This window comes from Aethalodelphis obliquidens, unplaced genomic scaffold, assembly GCF_003676395.1.
Source record: "Aethalodelphis obliquidens isolate GAN/ISIS:26980383/991018 unplaced genomic scaffold, ASM367639v1 scaffold8, whole genome shotgun sequence".
NCBI lineage: Eukaryota > Metazoa > Chordata > Mammalia > Artiodactyla > Delphinidae > Aethalodelphis > Aethalodelphis obliquidens.
In genome coordinates, this window is record NW_020837952.1 from 7,926,123 (window position 1) to 7,939,460 (window position 13,338).

The window sequence follows — 13,338 nt, forward strand, 5'->3', positions numbered from 1 at the left end:
AACAACAAATAACACACAAGGGAATCCCCATAAGGTTAACAGCTGATCTTTCAGCAGAAACTCTGCAAGCCAGAAGGGACTGGCAGGACATATCTAAAGTGATGAAGGAGCAAAACCTGCAACCAAGATTACTCTACCCAGCAAGGATCTCATTCAGATTTGATGGAGAAATTAAAACCTTTACAGACAAGCAAAAGCTGAGAGAGTTCAGCACCACCAACCAGCTTTACAACAAATACTAAAGGATCTTCTCTAGGGAAGAAACACAAGACAAGGAAAAGACCTACAATAACAAACCCAAAACAATTAAGAAAATGGGAGTAGGAACATACATATTGATAATTTCCTTAAATGTAAATGAATTAAATGCTCCCACCAAAAGTCACAGACTGGCTGAATGGATACAAAAACAAGACCCATATATATGCTGTCTACAAGAGACGTAGAGACACATACAGACTGCAAGTGAGGGGATGGAAAAAGATATTCCATGCAAATGGAAACCAAAAGAAAGCTGGAGTAGCAATCCTCATATCAGACAAAATAGACTTTAAAATAAAGACTATTAGAAGAGACAAAGAAGGACACTACATAATGATCAAGGGATCGATCCAAGAAGAAGATACAACAATTGTAAATATTTATGCACCCAACATAGGAGCACCTCAACATAAGGCAAATACTAACAGTCATAAAAGGGGAAATCGACAGTAACACATTCATAGTAGGGGACTTTAACACCCCACCCTCACCAATGGACAGATCATCCAAAATGAAAATAAATAAGGAAACACAAGCTTTAAATGATACATTAAACAAGATGGACTTAATTGATATTTATAAGACATTCCATCCAAAAACAACAGAATACACATGTTTCTCAAGTGCTCATGGAACATTCTCCAGGATAGATCATATCTTGGGTCACAAATCAAGCCTTGGTAAATTTAAGAAGATTGAAATTGTATCAAGTATCTTTTCTGACCACAATGCTATGAGACTAGATATCAATTACAGGAAAAGATCTGTAAAAAATACAAACACATGGAGGCTAAACAATACACTACTTAATAACGAAGTGATCACTGAAGAAATAAAAGTGGAAATGAAAAAATACCTAGAAACAAATGACAATGGAGACATGACGACCCAAAATCTATGGGATGCAGCAAAAGCAGTTCTAAGAGGGAAGTTTATAGCAATACAATCCTACCTTAAGAAACAGGAAACATCTTGAATAAACAACCTAACCTTGCACCTAAAGCAATTAGAGAAAGAAGAACAAAAAACCCCAAAGTTAGCAGAAGGAAAGAAATCATAAAAATCAGATCAGAAATAAATGAAGGAAACAATAGCAAAGATCAATAAAACTAAAAGCTGGTTCTTTGAGAAGATAAACAAAATTGATAAACCATTAGCCAGACTCATCAAGAAAAAAAGGCAGTAGACTCAAATCAATAGAATTAGAAATGAAAAAGGAGAAGTAACTGACACTGCAGAAATACAAAAGATTATGAGAGATTACTACAAGCAACTCTATGCCAAAAAAATGGACAACCTGGAAGAAATGGACAAATTCTTAGAAATTCACAACCTGCCAAGACTGAATCAGGAGGAAATAGAAAATATGAACAGACCAATCACAAGCACTGAAGTTGAAACTGTGATTAAAAATCTTCCAACAAACAAAAGCCCAGGACCAGATGGCTTCACAGGCGAATTCTATCAAACATTTAGAGAAGAGCTAACACCTGTCCTTCTCAAACTCTTCCAAAATATAGCAGAGGGAGGAACATTCCCAAACTCATTCTACAAGGCCACCATCACCCTGATACCAAAACCAGACAAGGATATCACAAAGAAAGAAAGCTACAGGCCAATATCACTGATGAACATAGATGCAAAAATCCTGAACAAAATACTAGCAAACAGAATCCAACGGCACATTAAAAGGATCATACACCATGATCAAGTGGGGTTTATTCCAGGAATGCAAGGATTCTTCAATATACGCAAATCAATCAATGTGATACACCAGATTAATAAATTGAAGGAGAAAAACCATATGGTCATCTCAATAGATCCAGAGAAAGCTTTTGACAAAATTCAACACCCATTTATGATAAAAACCCTGCAGAAAGTAGGCATAGAGGGAACTTTCCTCAACATAATAAAGGCCATATATGAAAAACCGACAGCCAACATCGTCCTCAATGGTGAAAAATTAAAAGCATTTCCACTAAGATCAGAAAAAAGACAAGGTTGCCCACTCTCACCACTCTTATTCAACATAGTTTTGGAAGTTCTAGCCACAGCAATCAGAGAGGAAAAGGAAATAAAAGGAATTCAAATCAGAAAAGAGGAAGTAAAGCTGTCACTGTTTGCAGATGACATGATACTATACACAGAGAATCCTAAAGATGCTACCAGAAAACTACTAGAGCTAATCAATGCATTTGGTAAAGTAGCAGGATACAAAATTAATGCACATAAATCTCTGGCATTCCTATATACTAATGATGAAAAATCTGGAAGTGAAATCAAGAAAACACTCCCATTTACCATTGCAACAAAAAGAATAATAATCTAGGAACACACCTACCTATGGAGACAAAAGACTTGTATGCAGAAAATTATAAGACACTGATGAAAGAAATTAAACATGATACAAATAGATGGAGAGATATACCATGTTCTTGGATTGGAAGAATCAACATTGTGAAAATGACTATACTACCCTTAAGCAATCTACAGATTCAATGCAATCCCTATCAAACTACCACTGGCATTTTTCACAGAACTAGAACAAAAACTTTCACAATTTGTGTGGAAACATAAAAGACCCCAAATAGCCAAAGCAATTTTGAGAACGAAAAATGGAGCTGCAGGAATCAGGCTTACTGACTTCAGAGTATACTGCAAAGCTACAGTAATTAAGAGAGTATGGTACTGGCACAAAAACAGAAATATAGATCAATGGAACAGGATAGAAAGCCCAGAGATAAACCCACGCACATATGGTCACCTTATCTTTGATAAAGGTGGCAGGAATGTACAGTGGAGAACGGACAGCCTCTTCAATAAGTGGTGCTGGGAAAACTGGACAGGTACATATAAATGTATGAGATTAGATCACTCCCTAACACCATACACAAAAATAAGCTCAAAATGGATTAAAGACCTAAATGTAAGGCCAGAAACTATCAAACTCTTAGAGGAAAACATAGGCAGAACACTCTGTGACATAAATCATAGCAAAATCCTTTTTGACCCACCTCCTACAGAAATGGAAATAAAAACAAAAATAAACAAATGGGACCTAATGAAACTTCAAAGCTTTTGCAAAGCAAAGGAAACCATAAACAAGACCAAAAGACAACCCTCAGAATAGGAGAAAATATTTGCAAATGAAGCAACTGACAAAGGATTAATCTCCAAAATTTATAAGCAGCTCATGCAGCTCAATAACAAAAAATCAAACAACCCAATCCCTAAATGGGCAGAAGACCTAAATAGACATTTCTGCAAAGAAGATATACAGACTGCCAACAAACACATGAAAGAATGCTCAACATCATTAATCATTAGAGAAATGCAAATCAAAACTACAGTGAGATATCATCTCACACCAGTCAGAATGGCCATCATCAAAAAATCTAGAAACAATAAATGCTGGAGAGGGTTTGGAACAAATGGAACAGTCTTGCAGTGCTGGGAATGTGAATTGGTTCAGCCACTGTGGAGAACAGTATGGAGGTTCCTTAAGAAACTACAAATAGAACCACCATATGACCCAGCAATCCCACTACTGGGCATATACCCCGAGAAAACCATAATTCAAAAAGAGTCATGTACCAAAATGTTCGTTGCAGCTCTATTTACAATAGCCCAGAGATGGAAACAACCTAAGTGCCCATCATCGGATGAATGGATAAAGGAGATGTGGCACATATATACAATGGAATATTAGTCAGCCATAAAAAGAAACGAAATTGAGCTATTTGTAATGAGGTGGATGGACCTAGAGTCTGTCATACAGAGTGAAGTAAGTCAGAAAGAAAAAGACAAATACCGTATGCTAACACATATAATAGAACTTAAGAAAATAAAAAAATGTCATGAAGAACCTAGTGGTAAGACAGGAATAAATACACAGACCAGACCTACAGGAGAATGGACTTGAGGATATGGGGAGGGGGAAGGGTAAGGTGTGACAAAGTGAGAGAGTGGAATGGACATACATACACTCCCAAACGTAAAATAGATAGCTAGTGGGAAGCAGCCGCATAGCACAGGGAGATCAGCTCGGTGCTTTGTGACCACCTAGAAGGGTGGGATAGTGAGGGTGGGAGGGAGGGCGATGGAAGAGGGAAGAGATATGGGAACATTTGTATATGTATAACTGATTCACTTTGTTATAAAGCAGAAACTAACACACCATTGTAAAGCAATTACACTCCAATAAAGGTATAAAAAAAACCAAAAACAATTACATACTAACTAATGACTAGATGGTCAAATGTAATAAAATTTCAGAATATCCTAATTGTTTCAGTAAGAAAATTTGATATGTAAGTTTTATCTACCTAACACTATAATTCTGTTTAGGTGAATTTTTGTTTGCTCTTGAAGATTTTGGTTGTGTTGCTTTCGGTTGGGCAGCCTTAAATCTTTCGTTGTGACTCACCCTCTCACGACCAAATTTCTAAAAGGACACAATTATAAATTTGGTGCTTCTCAAAGATCTTTTCCTTAATAATATAATTTTTAAAATGGTAGAAATAAAGCACGAGCCTGCTGAACATGGTCTAGATACAATCTCACCTGAAGGCAGGGTTTTTTTGTGTGTATGTGTGTGCGTGTGTGTGTGTGTGTGTGTGTGTGTGTGTGTGTGACTTATTTCATTAGAGCCTTAGAAAATTCGGACCGAGCTTTGCAAATAACATCCAAAACCTTGTTTGCAAGAAAAGTTTGTTGCTGTGGTTTCTACGGTCTTATTCTATCCTTGCTCTAAAATTTTTAATGGCACCCATGTCCTAATCGATCAAGTTTAAGTTTCACAACCCTCGTGATGGGTGGGAGAGATGTACATAAAAGGACAGAGAAAAGGAGTATTTAGATATGCCTCTCTTTCCTTCCATGCTTTCCTTCCTTCTGGATCTGGCCTTCTCATTGACATCTTTGTATTGAGGGGTCTACAATCATCACCTCTTTGGGGCCAATTATGACATTCTCTACAGCTCTTAACATAAGACAGAGTAAATAGTGGCTCTCAATAAATATTTGTTGATTGATTTAACCTTAGAGAAAATAACATCGCCCCTTTTTGACATAGCCTAAATGGACAAAGGATTTTTGTTGTATTGGAGTGTCAATCAAAACAACAACAACAAAAACAAACCCACAAGAAAACACCCCCTCCCCCAAATGCAGAAGGCTGCAAATAAGAAAAGAGCTTTATCTGGGGTCTTGAGAGCTACAATTCTGGAGACATAGATTTGCGTAAAACCGAGAGTATTCTGGGGAAGAGAAAGAGTCCGGGGCTTACAAAGGCAAAAACCATGAGACTGTGCTCTGACCCAAGAAAGGAAATATTTGTCCTTAAGGGATGGCTATCATGAGGTGTTTTAGGGTAAGGGTGCAATAAATAGATAGGCTGTCAGGAGCCATTTTAGAGTAAGGGTCCGATGAGTATCTTGAGTTTCTGGAACGTTGGGCAGATGTTCTGGATGCCTGTGTTGAGATGATGTGGTCAAAAGGTCAGATTCCATCCAGGGTGAGACTTGCACATGTCACACTTGCTCACTGGCATCACGGCTCCATTTTAGAGGGCCCTTTTAGCAGCAGTGACTCCATTTTGACTTTCATAGGAGTAATATTTAAAAAGTGTCCAATACAGCTTAAACAGTAAAAATATATTTTAACATAGGTTGTGTTTGTCCATCCTTTTATAAATTAACACTGAGAGAGACATTTTAGTTGAGGATCACTTTGTTCCCTCTACCCTTTATGTATGACACTCACTTTTGAAACAAGACTTTCCGGAATCCTTAGCTAAGTTTGAATCAACTCTGAAAAATCATTTGTTTCATATTGCCTTTTTGCCATCTGTTGTCATTTGTTTTGGTTTTATTTTTTTTACCCAGAGCAGCGCCTTAGGAGAGCATTACATGGGTGGAAATGAATAACAGTTGGTCAGTTGATTATGATTAGAGAGTGTGTGTTCTGAAGTTGGAAGTTAAATAAAGCCAACATTGCAGCTCTAAAGCACGTGTATGAGGGGTTGCTTTGGTAGAGGAAGAACCCAATCCGTAGCAGAGAGGGCCAGGTGAGATGCCTGGGGGGCTTTGACTACTTTTGATTCCTAATATACATAAATTACTTTACAGCTGACTGTAAACTAGTTAAATGGCTGGCTGGTGACAGAAAGATGAAGAAAATAATGAATGCATACTAGGCAACACAAAAGATTTAGAGGGGTTTGTATCAGCTTTGTAACCAGACTGACACGTGGGAAATAAAATTTATTGTTGCTAAACATTGAACATTACTCCTGAGGGGTAAAGTAATGAGCACAAGTAAAAATAAATAGCATTGAACTAACTAGAACAGCATGACTTTCAAAAGAGCACTCGGGACAAAGGAATGAAGGGTTTCTCTCTAATGCTGTCTAGATAACCTATGCAATAGCATTAGGCCAATTACAACTGCTCAGATGGCACGTCAAAGTGTTTAGTTACACCCAATTCATTGACACTTTGCTCCCAAATTCCAAAGAAAGCATCAATATTTGTTAAAATATACACATCAAGCTTTTATATCCCCAAGCTTTTGGAAGCATAGCAAAAAATTATAATACATTTTGGGTATTATTAGAAAGGTTTCAATTCAACATCTGTGTAGAGTGGTGAGTAAACCTGTTAGACCTTGAGATACTGCCTTAGAAAACATGAACAACAATGAAAAATATTAGTTTAGGGAGTAGCCTCCGCAGGAAAGAGTTGGAAACTCTTATCACTTGACACATTCAAAATGGGCATAAAATGTACCAAGCAAATTATTTTCTCACTGATGTAATTCTGAGCACACATAATGAAAGAAATTTATTTCTGTTTTCTCAATGTGTTTTTCCTCTCTCAGTTTACCATTAAGTACATCACAAATCAGTTTTGAACCTCCCCAACAGGCCCGTATAATCATAGACGGATTGTTTAGGACAATGTCAGGTTTGTCCCTTACCCAGGGATTGAGTCTCAAACTGTACCTCTCTTTAGGAATAAGAGTAGTTTCTTTTTTTTTAATTTCCTACTGAATGCCTTTGTCTCTCTTCATCCAGGTATACAAAGTAGCGGTGTCTCTGTGTCTTACTGATGCACAGAGGTTAATCAGTTTGATAGGAAGAGAGACTTCGAAAGGTGATGTAATGCTTTATGTTGGCATCACCAGATCTGGGTGGTATGTTGCAGTGGGGATTCTGGTTTAACTTTGCCACTAACAAGCAGTTGGACTTTGGACCAGCCAATTAGCACCTCTAAGCCTCAGTGTTTTTCATTTGCAAGTGAGAAAAATGTCTTTCCTGTGTTTAGAATGGTCTCTTAGAACTTTTTCAAATCTATCCAACCACCTGGCATTATTGGAGCCAAGAGATTAAAAAAAAAAAAAAAGAATGTACTGGCAGTGCTGACCCCTGGAGATCTCATCTAGAGAAGGATTGGAAACCTTTTTCTCAAAGGGCCAGAGAGGAAATATTTTAGACTTTGTGGGCCACGAGGGAAAATTGGGAGTAATACGTAGTTATTTATGTAACCACTTAAAATGTAACCATTAAAAAATGTAAAAACCATTCTTGAGGGTAGTACAAACACAGGTGGTGGGCTGGATTTGTCCCTGCTGCAGTTGCCCATCCCTGGTCTAAAGGCATAACCTAAACAGTCCAAAGTGCAAGCTGTAATGAGGGAAGTATGAGGTAAGAGAATTCATCTGAATGGCGTTTTTCCTTGAACCGACCACACATTTTAGTTAAAACAGCCTTTCCTGCTTGTGCGGGAGCCCTTTGCCTCACTGGGGAGCAGGGAGGCCCTTGCTGGGCTGTGTTTTCATCCCCTTCTCTCATCTTCCTTTCTCTTTGTTTTCTTCCACCTCAAACTACTATTCCTTTTTGCTCCAAGAGCTCTTCTTGGGGACAAGTGAGGAGGCATGGTGGCGGGGGGCGGGAGGGGGGGAAGTGAAGGGAGATGCCAACAAGAATTTTAATTTCCCATGTGCTAACATAATTACAGAGCAGATACAAATCCCTCCAAATCTCTGGTGCATGCATTATTTTCCTCATCCTTTTGTCACCAGCCAACCATTTAACTAGTTTACAGTCAGTTCCAAGGAAATTTATGTAGATTAGAAATCACCAACCTAAACTGAAGCCCCCAAGACATATTACCTGTTACCACCTAGAGAGATAATGTGCTTTAATAAACTTACCCCCTCTGTCAGAAGCCTCGTGTCAGCGGCGCTGCCTGTCTTATCTCAGAGGCCTGTGAACTGCCCTAAGTATGAAGTACAGGCGATCAGAAAGCCTCATCTCAGATTGTTCTGGAGTTTTTTGCCAACCAGAGCCCATCATTTTGGGAATTCATTTAAATAGGTAGAAGAAAAGTGTTAACAGCCTAAAAAAATACATTTAACTTTGTTGCATTTTCCTTTGCTATGATTAATTTCATTTCCCCTGGGAAATGTTACCCTTTGAAATTGTGGATGAATTAGAACTTTTCTCTTGGAATTATTAACACATACAATTCCTGACAAGTAGTGTGCTACCTATGGCAGTCTTTGATCTTTGTCACTGTTAAATGCAGTTAATACTGAATAAACAACCTGTTGTCATTATTAGTGTTCATTGTTAATGTGACTTGAACAACCAGCAATATTTTCTTTTTGGAGAAGGCTTTTTTTCCCTCATACATTCTGACCAGTGATGTGTATGTATCCAAAAATATGTGCTTGTCAGTTTGAAGTCTGTTCAGACCAGCTCTGTCAAGGCAGATGAGAAGTGGTACGACTGGGCTGGTAATCTGTGGCTTGAGCCCAAATGATGACTATTATGAGATATACTATACACTTGTGTGGTAAACTCTTCTCTCAAGCTGGTGGAGCGCTGCTACAAGGAAGCCTTTTTATGACTAGGTGAGCTATCATATTATGAGAGAGACGGGCTTAATAAAGGTTGACCATTATCAAAACCATAGGCACAGCAAATGTGTGTGTGTGTGTGTGTGTGTGTGTGTGTGTAGTGTGTGCGTGTGTGTGTGTGAGATATAGAGGGCAGATGTCTGCCACCTAGCCTTGTACCTGGCCAGTCCGGCATGGGCTCATGTCTGGGTCTACAAGGTAGAGAAGCCTTTGACTACATTGCCTGTGTAAGAGGCAGTTGTCATTTGCATTGAGCTGGTGGAGGAGGAAAAAAAAGATTATGGAGCAGAGATGCCTGCCTTCTTAAAAGGCTAGGTCCGGAAGTGGCACACATCACCCCTGGCTCCACTTTACAGTGAGAATGAGTTATGCGTCTCTACCTAACTGCAAAAGGAGTGGGGACTGGGTTTCCCTGCTGGGCAGCTGCTTTCCAGTTACAACTTTATGTCATGAAATGGGAGAATGGATTCTGATGGGTAGTCTCTGTCACAACCAGTTCTTCTCAGAGTTACTTGTTCAGGGGTGGAAGTGGAGAGGGGCAGATAGCTGGCAGAGCCTTGGAGTTCCGAAGTGGCTGGTGGGCTACGCCAGTGATACATAGGTAAGAAGACCAATGATTGACCCATTTATCTTCTAAGTGCAAAAGAGGCATTCCCCACCTTTCTTTGAATCATCTGCTTGACTAATATAAAATTACTGAATAATTTAAAAAATCCCTTTCTTTTACCAAATTATTTAGATCTAGTCTGGCCATAGTACTGAATTTCATTTACAATTTAACTTAAACCATACATCAACAGTCTAAACTGCTAATATTTGCAAATACTAAGTACTTTTGTTTAAGAACAAAGCACTTAAAAGCACTAAAAGCACGTGATAGTTTTTTTTTTCTTTTTAAACGATTTTGATGACTGCATGGCTTATGACTACTGAGAAATGGAATTTCAAAATGAGCATCAGACTTCTTTTTCAAGTGCCTTGTCATAAATGCATTGCTACCCATGTAATAAAGTAATTTTCCCTTGTGTGACAAATATAGCAGTAAAGAAGAATGAGCCTTGTCTGGTAAAATGGCTTTTATTAATCTCCTAATGTTTTTATATTGTTGTAGAATTATGATTAGTTTCAAGAGAGTAGCAAACAGGTTATGCTCAGAGTTGAGTATTATTGCTATCCAGATATCTTTGGTTAATGCCTGCTGTTTATTTCAAAAACAAAATGCTTCCATTAAGAAAAATCAACGATAATGGCCAGACTTTATTATCAAGAAATTATACCTGTTATGTAAACCTTGCTAATTATAAGCGCTTGAATTCATTTGGGTGATATAACAGATGAAAAATGCCATTTATTAGGAGAAGTACTTGGTGTTTGTACCAGCATAATAAAACTGAGATAATAAAAAACAATCTAAGGAAAGAAAAACTGTTAATGAGGAATGGAATTTGCCCAGGAATGAATTATACCAGGAGACGACATGGAGTGTGGGATTAACACCGAGTGCTTCATCTTGGAAACAGTTTCCCCTCAGCCTCCTTGAGCAGCCCATCCTCATTTCCCCCTCTTCTCCCTTTCCTTCTTACTTTTCCTGGAGGACCTGATACATGCACCAGCTCCAGCTTCTATTGACTCCTAACTCCTTAAAAAGTCAGCACGGACGTCTTGTTCATGGTCCAGTGCACCTTCTGACTATCCCCACCTGGATGTCCTGTCCAAATAGAATTGATCTCTGTCCTCTTCTTCTTCTTCTTCTTTTTTAAGAAGGTGTTGGGGGTAGGAGTTTATTAGTTAATTAATTTATTTTTGCTGTGTTGGGTCTTCGTTTCTGTGCGAGGGCTTTCTCTAGTTGCGGCGAGCAGGGGCCACTCTTTATTGCGGTGCGCGGGCCTTTCACTATCGCGGCCTCTCTTGTTGCGGAGCACAGGCTCCAGACGCGCAGGCTCAGTAGTTGTGGCTCACGGGCCCAGTTGCTCCATGGCATGTGGGATCCTCCTAGACCAGGGCTCGAACCCGTGTCCCCTGCATTAGCAGGCAGATTCTCAACCACTGCGCCACCAGGGAAGCCCTCTTGTCCTCTTCTTGAATCGTCTGTCATAACCTGAATATCATAGTGTCACCCTTGACTCCTCCCTCCCTCACACCGTGTATCCAATAAATCACATCCTTTTGTTTCCAGCCAGACACCTCTCTCAAATCTAGCTTCTACACTCACTGCCACTGCCTTAGCACGGGCCATCACCGTTTCTCATTTTAATGACCATAACCTAGATATTGAACCAGATTTAGGATATCATTAAAGAAGTTTTATTTCTTTTTTTAAAATAAATTCATTTATTTTTAATTTTTATTTTTGGCTGTGTTGGGTCTTTGTTGCTGTGCGTGGGCTTCCTCTGGTTGCGGCAAGCTGGGGTTACTCTTCGTTAAGGTGCGTGGGCTTCTCATTGCAGAGGCTTCTCTTGTTGCGGAGCACGGGCTCTAGGCACGCGGGCTTCAGTAGTTGTGGCACGTGGGCTCCGTAGTTGTGGCATGCGAGCTCTAGAGCGCAGGCTCAGTAGTTGTGGTGTATGGGCTTAGTTGCTCCGCAGCATGTGGGATCTTCCTGGGCCCGGGCTCGAACCCGTGTCCCCTGCATTGGCAAGTGGATTCTTAACCAGTGCACCACCAGGGAAGCCACTCTGTCTTCTATAATCCTTCTATTTTAAAATTTTTCCTTCAACCTTTTATTTTGAAATATTTCAAACTTACAGAAAATTGAAATCATTGAACAATAAACAGATGTGTAAGCTTCACCTTCTAGATTCAGCAACTGTTAATACCACGTCCCTCTCTCTCCCTTTCTCTCTCTCATAGTCTATTCCCCATGTCTCTGCACAGAACCCAGCCCAGCTCAGGCTCCCTAGGGATTCGTGACTTGAGATTGGCACGGCCATCTGTTTCTGTTGGTCTGATTTTGATAGCAAAAGGTGTTTCAGGCATCAGTGGAGGGAGACAGCAGAAGAGATGGGGTCACTTTGATGAAGTATGTTTCGAGCCTTGGTGAACCAGTGGCACCTGCTTGGGAGTCTGGGTGTCAGCACTGGGGAGGAGGCCATTCTCCCAGGGTGAAGCCTGGCCACCTGAGGGCTCAGGGTGGCACAAGAGTGTCAGGTGAGACTGTGGCCCTCAGAGCGTGATGTCTTCACGGAGGACACTGGCAGCTGTGGCAGGGTCAGGACACCTCCCTCAAGTGGCTCTTTGACCGTGGAAATTTGGAGCAGAGGGATGTGAGCAGACTTGCTTCTGAGCCTAACACGTGGAGGTGTCAGAATGGGTGAGACTTTGAGGCAGCAACTGCATGTAAATAGCGGCTATAAAACATCAAGATGTGGGTGTTTTTTACTGTGACTTCACGGGCTGGTAAGGTCTGAGGACATTTGGGTTACTCAGGGACAGAAATAAAGATATTAAGAGAAATAAAGCTTCACAGTGAGTTTCACCATGCCCCTAATTGTGAAGAAATAATTCCCAAGGCATCTACCATTCCACTCTTTCATTTTGATCGTGTCCATGGGATATAGACACACGTGACAATCTGCCTGTTTGGCCAATCCTCAAAGCCATTGAGGACTATTTTTTTAAAGTTTTTCTAAATTCTTTTTTTTTTTTTTAAGTATTTATTTATTTGGCTGCACTGAGTCTTAGTTGCGGCATGTGGGATCTAGTTCTCTGACCAGGGATCAAACCCAGGCCCCCTGCATTGGGAGCCTGGAGTCTTGACCACTGGACCACCGGGGAAGTCCCACTGGGGACTATTAGCTCTGATTTTATTTTGATTGATAGAAGTAAATATTTGTGTCTGAATTAACTATATTGCTTTGCCTTTCAAGTCAGTAAAGCAAAAACTCCAAAATCATTACTGCTTCAAAAATATTGCTGAGTTTATTAATTAAAAAAAAATCTGCCATGAGAGGCAATTAGACACATGTGGCAGACTGCATTCTCCAAAGATGGAAGCAATGATCTCTGCCACCCCATATGCTCTTACAATGTGACTGTGACATTCCTCTCGTCCAATGGTAGGCTCTGTGTCCCCTCTTCTTGCACCTGGGTGGACCTGTGTGACTGGCTCGCCTGGTAGAGTGTGGTGGAAGTGACACTATGTGGCTTCTGAAGCTT